General features: G+C 41.3%; 1 pseudogene; it reads left to right on the top strand.

The window, feature by feature from the left end:
* The first annotated feature begins 7,410 nt into the window (after positions 1-7,410).
* LOC105866086 (L-lactate dehydrogenase B chain-like) lies at positions 7,411-8,392 on the top strand (annotated as a pseudogene).
* Positions 8,393-13,442: the final 5,050 nt, after the last annotated feature.

Raw genomic sequence — 13,442 nt, 5'->3', positions numbered from 1 at the left:
TATCTATCATCCCCACGAGAGGGTAAGGTCCATGGCCAGTGCTACTGTGCTGCACAGCTCTAGGAGGCACCATTTATATATCACACAAAGTGAATGGTTGCAGTTGTGTGATGTAGTAGCCCTTCGTGGGGGTGGAAATTTTGTCCTGTTCACTGTTGTCTCCCAAGGGCCTAGATCAGTACCTAAAACTCAAGATATGTTCGATAAATGTTCTTTGAATGCATGAATAAATGAATGAACATGAGAAAGTAATAAGGATTCTCTCTATGGAAAGACCTGGTCTCCCTCCAGCCTAGGAACTTGGCTCTGATGCTTATCATCATCATCATCATCTTCTTCTTCTTCTTCTTCATCACCGTTATCATCATCATCATCGTTATTAAGCCACCACATAAAATTTCCTTTGAAGACAAAGATTCCATGACTAGGGCCGGGCGCGGTGGCTCACGCCTGTAATCCTAGCTCTCTGGGAGGCCGAGGCGGGCGGATTGCTCAAGGTCAGGAGTTCAAAACCAGCCTGAGCAAGAGCGAGACCCCGTCTCTACTATAAATAGAAAGAAACTAATTGGCCAACTGATATATATATAAAAAATTAGCCGGGCATGGTGGCGCATGCCTGTAGTCCCAGCTACCCGGGAGGCTGAGGCAGTAGGATCGCTCGAGCCCAGGAGTTTGAGGTTGCTGTGAGCTAGGCTGACGCCACGGCACTCACTCTAGCCTGGGCAACAAAGCGAGACTCTGTCTCAAAAAAAAAAAAAAAAAAAAAAAAATTCCATGACTAAAAATAAAAGTTTGAAGACTAATGCCTTATTGAGGTGACCTTGCCCCAAACCTGCCCATTCCCCACCCCAAATGGCTTTGTAGCCAGACAGACTTGAGTTTAGAATCTGCTTTCATCACTTACTAGCAATGGAACCCAGGGCAAATAATTTAATCTTAAATGGTTATAACAGCTAACTTACTAGACTATTAAAGATTAAAAGAGGTCATGTATAAAGTGCCTGTGACAAGTAAATATGTAAAAACATGCTCAACTTCACTATCATCCAGGGAAATGCAAATTAAAACAAGATCATTTTTTACCCATCAGATTGGCAAAAAGGCTAAAGTGAAATAATATGTTAGTAAGGTAATGCTAGCTGCTGTTAACAGATAAACCTCAAAAATCTCAGCAAGTTAATAAAATAGACTTAATTTTCACTTCAACTCAAGACCAATCAGCAATGAAGGGAGGGGTTCCCAAAAAGGCACACACTAGAATGTTTATTACAACACTATTGCAATCATGAATACAACCTAAATGCCTATCAGTAGGGGAAAGTCCAAATAAACTGTGTCTGCCAATACTATGAATACTATGCAGCAGTTCTGAATGAGGTAGATCTACACCTATTGGCATAGAAAGTACGCAAAGTCACATTGTTGAGTGAATATAATTTTCAAAATAATATAGCATGAGAGAGTTTACATAACAAGAAAATACCATATATGGTATTTCTATACTATATATGGACAATACCATACATTTTCCATATGACCATAGATTTAGTAATGCATAGGAAAAATGTCTGGAGGCATGTGGACCAAAAAGAAATAATTGTCAATTCTAGGGAAAGATGAGGAGGAATGGAGGGAAGGAAGAGGGCTTGGTAGTCACAGGAATAGGAAGGTCTTATGGCTGAGTAAGCAGAGAATCAAGCAGACTCACACGCTTATAAAAAGATACTGTAGGCTGGGCGCGGTGGCTCACGCCTATAATCCTAACACTCTGGGAGCCTAAGGCGGAAGGGTTGTTTGGCTCAGGAGTTCAAGACAAGCCTGAGCAAGAGTGAGACCCCGTCTCTACTAAAAATAGAAAGAATTTAGCTGGACAACTAAAAATACATAGAAAAAATCAGCTGGGCATGGTGGCACATGCCTGTAGTCCCAGCTACTCAGGAGGCTGAGGCAGAAGGATTGCTTGAGCCCAGGAGTTTAAGGTTGCTGTGAGCTAGGCTGACACCAAGGCACTCTAGCCTGGGCAATAAAGTGAGACTCTGTCTCAAAAAAAAAAAAAAAAAAGATATTGTATTAATTCCACTCCTAGGTATTTACCCAAAAGAATTGAAAATTGGGACTCAAACAAGTATTTGTATGCAAACGTTCATAGCAGTATTATTCACAATAGCCAAAAAGTTGAAAGAACCCAAGTGTCATCACCAGATGAATACAGGCACACAAAGTAGTTACAATGGAATATTATTCAGCCTTAAAGCAAGTGAAGCATTTATACCTGCTACAAAGTGGATGGATGAACCTTGAAAACATTGTGCTAAGTGAAATAAACCAGATACAAAAGAAAATATTCTGTTATTCCACTTATATGAGATATCTAGAATAGGCAATTTCATAAAGATAGAAATTAGATTAGAAGTTACCAAGAGCTGTGGGGAGTGGGATAGAAAATTATTGCTTTATGGATAAGAGTTTGTGTTTGGGTGATAAAAATTTTGGAAATAGTGGTGATGGTTATACAACACTGTAGATGTAATTAATGCCACTGAATTATACACTTAAAAATGATTTAAATGGCAAATTTTATATGCATTTTTACCACAACAAAAAAAATATAGAAAGAATTGACTGATCTACAGTTGAACCTCAAAAAATATATATGATTTAATATATTCTCCACTTGCCTTCAGAGAGAATAAAATGGGCTCCTCTTGAGTCAAAAGAAGAAGAATGAGGGTTATAAGAGATACTAAAAGCCAGATTTTCCTTTCTTCTGCCTCAAGACACGGTTTTCAGCATTTGGGTGTCTACTTCTGCTTAGACTATTTCAAAATGATAGAAACTTGTGTAAGGAAATGGAAGAATGCAATTAAATCTGATGAGGAGTGTGCTATTTAAATGTCTTTAATAGGAAATCTGCTGAGTCTAGTCATGTACTATGAGATGCTGATAATAGAGGTAGAAAATGCATAAGTTGTAGGAAGTCTGCCTTCGGATCAGAGGGAGGGAGACTGGCTCTTTCTCCTTGGAATAATTACTGTATTGATGCAGTTCTCCATAGTGCCATGTGTGTTTGGGGTGGGAGAGGGCGATTAAATGATTTATGGGTTTAATTTCCCTCGATGCTTAGAAGGCCGCTGTCCTGCACTCTGAACGCTGGGAAATTGATTAAAATAACAATTGTGGTGAGCACAACCACCAGCAATCATTGAGGAGGAGCTGTTTTCCCCTCTTGGAGTTAGAATCATGAGCCCTCCCAGCTGCCTCGGGTCACCTCCTCGGCCCTTGGGGACCAGCATGGAATTTTCAAAACTAACAAGATTTGACCTTAGCTAACAAGTTCAATAGAAAAAGCACCAAATTCTACAGGGTCCAAAGAGCAGAGCAAAGTGTGTCTGTTACTGGTCTCTGCTTTGCTCCTGCTCTTCAGGGACTCTAGTTCTCAGATAAAGTACATTTGTAATCAAATCAAAATTAACAAATATGTATTGAAATGGTTCTGGGGTGTGAGAGAATATGGTTCCTGCGTGGAGCTAAGGGGACGAGACTCATCAGGAATGACAGAGGAGGGCGAGGATGGTGGCTTGGGAAGGGATGTTGAAACCATCTATATTAAAATAATGTAGAGCCATAAGGTACAAATAGTAATCAAAGTCTGATTTTTATAAAAGTATAGATATAGCCAGAAGTTCACCGATAACTTCCTTACTGCTATGACTGATTAGTGCTTACTGACACTGTCCTCCCTGACAGGTACAAGGTTTGTGACTCCCCCACTCTCTCTCCAGATAACATTGCCATCGTAAAGCCCAAGACTTGTGCTTCTCTAGATAACACTATTATTACAAAGCCTAAAACTGTTTTTGTTGTTGTTGTTGTTGTTTTAAGACAGAGTTTCACTGTGTTGCCCAGCTAGAGTGAGTGCCGTGGCGTCAGCCTAGCTCACAGCAACCTCAAACTCCTGGGCTCAAGCGATCCTCCTGCCTCAGCCTCCCGAGTAGCTAGGACTACAGTCAGGTACCACCACGCCCGGCCAATTTTGTCTATACATTTTTAGTTGTCCAGCTAATTTCTTTCTATTTTTAGTAGAGACGGCGTCTCGCTCTTGCTCAGGCTGGTCTTGAACTCCTGAGCTCAAACGACCCTTCCTCCTCGGCCTCCCAGAGTGTTAGGATTATAGTCGTGAGCCACTGCCCCTGGCCCTAAAACTGGTCTTTGAAGTATTTTTCAGACTCTACATTCTGGAGGGACCCACTGACGCCCACCAACCCGTGGATAGCTGTGGGAACAAATCCAACAGCCTTGAGTCCCCCTACCCAGGAAATCTCCCAACTGAGAAGATAATCTTTGCTTCTCAACCCTATGAGTTCATCCCCACCAATCAGCAGACCCAATTCCCTACCTCTTTGCCCGCCAATCTATCTTTAAAAACCCTTTCTCTCAAACTCTTTAGGAGATGAATTTGAGAAATTCCTCCCGTCTCCTCACACGGTGCCTGTGATATTAAACTCTTTCTCCGCTGTAACCGCTGCTGTCCCAGTGTACTGGCTTCCTCTTGAGCCCGTGGGCGATAAACCTGGTTGGGCTGTTTATAGGGAAAAAAACCCTGAGGCAAAAACCACTACTGATTGGATACATGTGAAACTTGTGGCTGATCCTACTAATCCCACCATTAATTGGATACTGGTTGTATGTAACCCCAAGAAGTGTATAAAACTGGAGGGAAATAAGGAAGCAATGCTCGGGATTTGGTGGCATGTCCCTCAGAGCCCGCCATCGAAATAAAAGCTGATTCTCCGACCCTCTGTGTGTCGCTTGGTTCTTTCCCTGGTCAATCGCTGGTCACTTGCTGCAACCCTGTAACAGTGTTGTGCAGTAGGACACAGGCATGGAGCCAGCAGACCTTGCCGCTTTACTTCCATGACCTTGAGAAGTGACTTTTCCTCTCTGAGCCACAGCTTCCTTGTCTGCACAGAGCATGGCAGCGATATCTGCCACAGTGTTGCACGCACAAGCATGAAAGCTCAGTGAGTGGTTGGCTTCACCAATGTTGCTGGTTGTGGATCACGAAAGCGGAGAACCGAGGAGGAGACTTAGGGGTGAGATGAGAGAAGGTGGCATCAGGATGGGCAACCAAAGTCAACTGACAAGACAGAAATAGGACAGGAAACCGGGTTGGTTCTGCTTCTGCCTCAATTGCTCTGATGCTAACTGGATGTTCGACAATTCAATTTAGACATTAAATACCAGGGTTAGCACAGACCCCACAGGCGAAGAGCAAAGTCCTCCACAGGACCGCCCTCACTGCAGATGCCAGCTGTACTTCAGCCCCAGGCCACTTCCAACCAACTGGCTATAAATTGGGGCATTCTCATGACCCTCTTAGGTCCAACAATTCATTAGAATGGCTTGCAGAATTCACAGAAAGCATAGTACTTACGATTGCACTTTTTCGATTGCACCTTTTCCGTTAAGGATACACCTAAGGGAAGGGCTGGGAGGGTCTTGGACACAGAGCTTCCGTGTTCGTTCTCCGTGGCGTCAGGTGTGTCACTCCCCTGCACATCAGGTGTTCACCAATCAGGAAGCCAGTGTTTTCACTGGGTTTCATTTCACAGGCATCATTAATTAAATCTTTGGCCATAGGGTTGAACTCAGTCTCCAGTCCTCCTCTCCTCCCTAGGACGTGGGCGACAGAAGGTCCCAGCCCTTACATGTTTGGTGTTTCTGGTGACCAGTCCCCATTCTGATACTATTTAGGGACCCACGGTGGGTCACCTCATTAGCATATCAAAGACACTTCTATCACTCAGAAAATTCCAAGGGTTTCTGAAGCTCTGTGCTAGGAATCAGAGATACATATACATTATTACATACCAATATATAAATTATTATATACCAGATATATTCTTTATAATTCCACAGGGTCGGAGCTTAAAGAATTGGCCTTGAGTCCCACCTGGTTTGGCTAGGGCTTAGCTTGATTTCTTTGTCCACCTGGGCTTCGGTATCTTCCTCTGTTAATGAAAGTATTGCAACATTACCTTTAAAAGTCTGATTCAGCAAAGGAAACAATATATATGTAGAAAAATACAGGAAGGACATAAGTCAAAGTGGTTACTGGTGTTTGTCTCTGGAGCAAATCCTTAGATGACCCATCATTGTCCCCAACCACTCACTTTCCCTGCCCTCCCCACCACCCTACTCTCTACCTGCCTTGACATTGATTGCCTCCTGGATTCTAAGAGTGGGTTATTTACCTTAATTAACTTTTATTGATCACTTATTATAGGCTCAGTATAGTTGTAGTTACTTCCACTTATGATATTTCATCATCTTATTTTATATCATTGTTCTTTTCAAAATTCACCTGCCTACCATCTAATGCCTTTAAAGAATCTATACTTTAAAAGTGATACACCTGTGTAGCCCATCACCCAGTTCATGATCTAGAACACTTGCAGCACCTTGAAAAGTGCTTCCAAATCCTCCCAGCCAATATCCTGTAAAAGTAATTTCTATCCTAACTTCTATCATCATCAGTTAGTTGTGCCTGTACTTGAACTTCATATATGTGGAATTACACAGCACGTATTCTTTTGTGCCTGGCTTCTTTTGCTAAATATTCACCCACATTTCATGGAGCAGTAGTGTGCTATTTTTCATTTCTGGGTAGTAGTATGAATATATCCCAATTTATCTATTCTACTACTACTGATGAAATTCGAGTTGTTTCCTGTCTGAGATATTGTGCACAATGCTGCTGTAGACATTTTTGTAGATGTCTTTTGGTGAAAATCAGCACTCATTTCTGTTGGCTGTATAGCCAGGAATCATAATGTAGTTATGTTTAACTATATAAGAAACTGTAATATAATTTTTGATGTCTTTGCACCAATTTTTACTCTCAAAAGAAATATATGACAATTCCAATTGTCCCACATCCTTGCCAACCTTTGGTATTTTCAGACTTTTTTTTCTATTGGATGTGCACTGCAGTTTTAATTTGTATTTTCTTTCAAGATTTTAAAAAATGTTTGCTAAACTATGGCATCCAGAATTAGTATTAAGAACAGAATAGCTGAGTTAACATCGTTGTTTTTAAAATTTCACTCTCTTAGGTTTGTAAAGCAGTGCTTTGGATTGAGTGAGATCATCTATTACTCAGGTTTGCAAAAACATAGCAATTAAAGTAATGGACTCCAGTAGTCATTAGCATTTCCATTACTAAGTGACCCTTTCAAAACTTCAGTCTCCCCTTGGGAGCTAGACCTTTGGAAACCTCTTGCGGTTTGTTTTCCCACCATCTATACTATGGACAGAGGAGTTCTCTGCAGGGTCACTTAAAAAATATACTTTGAGCAGCTTACATTGCCTTCACATGACTATTACAGCTGGCTCCAGATCTTGTCTCTCCTGTGCACAATGGCAACTCTTAAGGAAAAGCTCATTGCACCAGTTGCAGAAGAAGAGGCAGCGGTCCCAAACAATAAGATCATTATAGTGGGTGTTGGACAAGTCGGTATGGCGCGTGCTATCAGCATTCTGGAAAAGTCTCTGGCTGATGAACTTGCTCTTGTGGATGTTTTGGAAGATAAGCTTAAAGGAGAAATGATGGGTCTGCAGCATGGGAGCTTATTTCTTCAGACATCTAAAATTGTGGCAGATAAAGATTACTCTGTGACCGCCAAGTCTAAGATTGTGATGGTAACTGCAGGCGTCCGTCAGCAAGAGGGGGAGAGTCGTGCAGAGCAATGTTAATGTCTTCAAGTTCATTATTCACCAGATCATCAAGTACAGTCCTGATTGCATCATAATTGTGGTTTCCAACCCAGTGGACGTTCTTACATATGTTACCTGGAAACTAAGCGGATTACCCAGCACCATGTGTTTGGAAGTGGGTGTAATCTGGAAGATTTCACTATCTCATAGCTGAAAAACTTGGCATTCATCCCAGCAGCTGCCATGGATGGATTTTGAAAGAGCATGGTGATTCAAGTGTGGCTGTGTGGAATGGAGTGAATGTGGCAGGTGTTTCTCTCCAGGAAATGAATCCAGAAATGGGAACAGACAATGATAGTGAAAATTGGAAAGAAGTGCATAAGATGGTGGTTGAGAGTGCCTGTGAAGTATCAAGCTAAAAGGATATACCAATTGGGCCATTGGGATTAAGTGTAGCTGATCTTATTGGATCCACACTGAAAATTCTATCCAGGATTCATCCAGTATCAACGATGGTGAGGGGGACGTATGGCATTGAGAATGAAGTCTTCCTGAGCCTCCCGTGTATCTTCAATGCTTGGGGATTAACCAGTGTTATCAACAAGAAGCTAAAGGATGATGAGGTTGCTTAGCTGAAGAAAAGTGCAGATACCCTGTGGGACATCCAGAAGGACCTAAAAGACCTGTGACCACTGAGCTCTAGGCTGTAGAAATTCAAAAACTATAGCGTGATTAACCCTGAGCCTTTAGTTTTCATCCATGTACATGGATCATAGTTTGCTTTTATCTTCCTAAATAAGTGAAATTTGGCCTCAAAGAATGAAAGCCCAGGCTTGATTTCATGTTTGCAATCTGAGCCCTTGAACAAATAAAATTAACCATCATAGTGTGAATATATATATATATATATACACTTTGAAAGGCTCAATATGACAAGAAAGATTGCAAGTAAATGACCCAATTGATTCCTGCTGAAGTTTTCTTATAGGAAATCTTTGTTTGATTTTGAAAAATCACATATTTTATTTTGGAAGAATCAGTTAATATAAAAAAAAAGTCCTGTGCTGGGGGCAAAGCATGATCTTTGGCTTTGAACAGTTATTCAATTGTTTCATGAGCTTGTGCCTTGTAGGGTTTAAATGATTTTGGATTCTGGCTGAGAAGGGACTATGTTTGCGCACAAGCGCACGGACTAGCGTAACAACTGGGCCAGTGCCTGGCACGTAGTAGGAGCTCAAAAAACTTTGTTAAATGGCTGAGTGAAAACTGTTCCTTCTCATGTATATTCAGTGTCTAGAGCAAAGCTCTGCAAATGCCAGATGACTCAGAAATGTTTGTGAAAGGAAAGTAGAAAAGCTGAAAAGAAAAATGATTGAAGAAAAATGATTCAATGAGTGGAAAAGAAGAAAGGAGAATTAATCCTGGCAAAGTTCTCTCTACATAAGCAAGGTCTTTTTTTGTTTTCATCATACACACTCTTCACAACAAACATCCAAATATCCACCTGGATGTCCCACAGACTCCTCGTCTCTACATGTTCAAAACTGAACTCACTGATCTAGCACCTCTTTATTATCCTAAATAGAGCTAGAGCCCATTCTACTAAGTGAAGTATCACAAGAATGAAAAAACAAACACTACATGTACTCATCACCAAATTGGTACTAATTGATGAACATTTATGTGCATATATGGTAGTAACATTCATTGCATGTCAAGCAGGTGACGGAGGAGGAGATGGGTATATTCACACCTAATGGGTGTGGTGCACACTGTCTGGGGGATGGACATGCTTGTAGCTCTGACTCAGGTGGGACAGAGGCAATATATGTAACCTAAACATTTGTACCCCCGTAATCTTCTGAAATAAAAAAAAACAACTGAACTCACCATAAACATTGATCTATAACTTACCTTCAAGACCTCTTCCTACTGTATGTCCTCTTAGTTAATACTACCACAAGCCAATACTGTCCCCAAGCCAGAAAATTAAAAGTAATCCTCAACTCTTCTTCTCTCTTCCTCCAATTTATTCATTCACAAATTAGTTCATTCAACAAGTATTCACTGAACACTTTTTATACACCTGAGTTTGTTCTTGGTGTTGAGTACATGTAATTTTGGACAATGTCACCCTGGGAAGAGCTTTTCTTATTCAAGAACCTGACTATTATAATCCTGATTCCCTCAGCACCAACCTATCATTTGAGACATGTTCCAGACTTGAGAACAAAGGCTGGAAACTTCATTTCACGGCTTAATTTTCCATTCATAGAGGATGAGTCAAGGGTGACTCATCTGATAACTATTCCTATTGAATTGCCATATCTAGCTGAGAGAAATAGCTCCATTCACAAAATCCTTCTCTCTTCTTTCTTACCGCTGCAGTAGAGAGACATCATGTATTTAATCAGATTTCTCAACTGTGTGGGGACTAGAAGACATAAATAAAGACGGAGTTTGGTACCGATGGAGAGGAGTTGGGATGCCTGAGGGCAGGTCATTCGCGTATATGCATGAAGTCATAGAACACACTGACCCAGAGGAAGGATGAGAAAATGTGTCTCAGACCCAGATCTTTCACTTTCTGGCAATGTCAATATCAAACACCAGACAGTAGAAATGGTAACAGAATGAGATATCACAAAAACATTCAATTTTATAATCATTTGATGAGTGGTTATTATGGATAAGGCAAATACAGGCACTCCATGAGTTAGAAATATCTAATTCTCCACACACTTACACATGCAAAATTTAATTTTGACTGGCATCCCCTTCCTCTGACTACTCTGAAATCCCCTCCCCAGTCTCTCCCACTCCCACCCCCAGCTCAGGCGGCAACTAAGAAGGAAGCTGAGATAAACACCTGCCCTGACCTGATATTTATCTCTAAATATTTCCTTCTTCCATTTTCCCATTAATGGTAAGTGAATTTTACATCAAACAAGACATTTCTCATTTGTAAACCCATCTTTAAACATGTCCTTCTTCCTCCTTGTACTCTTATTTTTCTTCTTCCTTTTTCCTCTCTTCCGCTCTCTCTCCCAGTCCCTGTGGTCTCAATGTGAGCCAAAAACAACCTTAATCAAGGTTAAGATGAGTAATGCTTGGGCTACACTTCAAGAAAAATCGAAGTATTTAATGATATCTACTGGTGTCCAGAGACTGTAAAATTTTTTATCAACCTTCTTTTCCTCCTCTAATAAGTTTTCTTATCAACCATCAACATTCAAAACAACAACAGCAAAAGGCCTTGATCATGTTTAATATGAGCATTTGCTGCACTGCTTATGAATATTGGAAGAGTATAACTTATATTTTTATTATGAATAAACATTTCAGCCACATTGAGTGATACAGGCTTCTATGGGGACACAGCCACTGTTAAGAATATCACTACCAATAACAATTTCAGTGAGAGTTTCTAACCATCAGACCTAAAACATATCTTTGGAATCCAGTCTGCAAATTGGGACTTCAGATTGGAAGTGTCTTTGTTTTCTGTGTCCATGAGTTTATGCAGTTTTCAAACACAAGTCATTAATCAGGTGTTGGGAGAAAAAACACTGACACCTTTCACAGATGGTGAGTCTATGCAAGTATTGCACTCCTGTATATGTGTATATGTGTGCCTGTAGGAAGAAGTAAGAGTGCTAACAGAGATGGCTGCTTTCTGTCCCCCAAACCCATCTCTCTGGCTACTTATAGGAGTATGTGGGACATAACCTTCAAGCTGGCCTAGCAGAGCCCAGAAGGCAGAAGGAGACATAGCTCTTGGGGTAGGAGCCCGTCTTGTCCCAAAACACCCAACAGCATGCAATGCCAATACGAGAGCCAAGGAGGAGCTCCTCAGGGGGAAAGCTGGGTAGCAGAGGGGGTTCTACCAGGCTTTCAGTTGCACCCATTGCCCAGATTCCCAAAGCCAAGTTCACGTGCCCATCCCAGGGCATGCATTTCCAGTCCCTGAACCAGAACATGTTGGAAATCATCTCCCACGCACCTCTCATGATCTTCTGGACCAACATCTCAGTTTTTCTGATTCAACCAACTCTTTTGTAACCACTCATTTACCTTAATTTCCTCTCAATTTACAGCCAAATCGCACCATTTACCTGTAAGAAATGTCTTTCTGTAATCACACCTAGCCCTTCCTGCACTTCCCTCCTTCCCTCTCTACTTTCAGTAGGAATCCTGGGCACTAGGTAGGCACTATATTATCTCTGTTTATAGATGAGGGAATTGAAGCTTGTAGAATTTAAATAATTGTCCTCACAGGTAACAAATACTGGAGTGAGATCCAAATCCAAGTTATCTGACTCCAGAGCCTGAGCTCTTAACCATCATGCTATACAACCTCTCCAACAAGGAAAGAGAACAACATTATAATAATAGCATGTATCTTCTACGGACATTGAGAGGATTAAATGAAGTAATTTAGATTCAGCTTATGTCATATAGTAAGATGTAACAAGTGATGGTGATAGTATGATAATGAACATGATAGTAATGAAAAAGGAGGATGAGGAGGAAGAAGAGAAGAAGATAAGAAGGAGGAAGAGAAACATCAAAATTTTCACCTGTCTAACTCTTTTAACAATGATCCTCACTGCTTATTATGGAAGATAAGTAATCTTCATGGTGGGAGGGAACAGAGTTAGGAGGTGATTGGACGTCATAATTTGGAGAAAAGCACAGACTTTGTAGAATTTGATGAAGTGTTTACTTTTTGAGTTTGAGATGTCACATTGCTTACCTCCTTGCTTCCAAAAGGCATGCCAAGGGCTATATAGTCCCCTGAGACTCTGCAAGTCAGACTGATCTTGGGTTCCTTTCCTTACCCTGGAAGTCAGGCAGATGACTGCAGAGGCTGGTAAGATGTGAAAGTAGAGGGGGCTGGGAAGGATGGGAGGTCAGTGCTCTGATATTGATGACAGGTCTTCTCCTCAGCCAGGCCCTAAGCTCACACAATCCTGAGGCCAATCGGCCAGGTTCTAAATGCCACTCTGTTGATCCCAAACATTAGGGTGTAATGAGGAGCTTCTCCCCACTCTTGGAGGCCTCTACAGGTGAAGGATAGGGCTGGAGTTTAGGGAAAGCCAGTCTATGCATCAGAAGACAGCCAATAAAATGTGCTGATCCTGCACTGGGGCGGGGTTAGTGGATATTAATTACCAGAGGCCTCCTAAAGCTGTGTTGGAGAATGCAAATTTAAGCTAAAAGCAAAGATCAACATGTACATATGTCTGTCTGTGGTGCCTGGAGAGAGAGGCCCACTATATGGGCAGAAGAGAGGTCCAGAAAAGGAGACCTTTAATGCCAGGGATTCTGACCCACAGGTATGCATGGTCTAATCATATCTGCCAGCCAAGAAGTCAGATTAGTAACTCTGCCTTTGATAACAGACACTGGTAAGGGGTGGACAAAACCCAGCCAGCATAGAGAGAGAGCAAAAGGAGGAATCGATCAAACAAAAGGAGATCTCTCCCTCCTGCACATGACATATCTCTTGGTACCTCCAATTTCTCATCCATAAAATAAAGATTTTATTTTATAGCACTTGTATAATACTACTCTCTGTTCTATACATTTTACCAATAGTAACTCATCTAATTCTCATTCGCTCCTATGAGGTAGAGACTTTTATCCCAATTTTGCAGATGAGGAAACTGAGGCATAGATGAAGTAATTTGCTCAAGATCACAGTCACCAATTCTTAAATCAAC

The sequence above is a fragment of the Microcebus murinus genome, chromosome 16 (assembly GCF_040939455.1).
Source record: "Microcebus murinus isolate Inina chromosome 16, M.murinus_Inina_mat1.0, whole genome shotgun sequence".
Classification (NCBI taxonomy): domain Eukaryota; kingdom Metazoa; phylum Chordata; class Mammalia; order Primates; family Cheirogaleidae; genus Microcebus; species Microcebus murinus.
The sequence above is the reverse complement of the archived record's forward strand: the minus strand, read 5'-3'. Positions and strand labels throughout refer to the sequence as shown.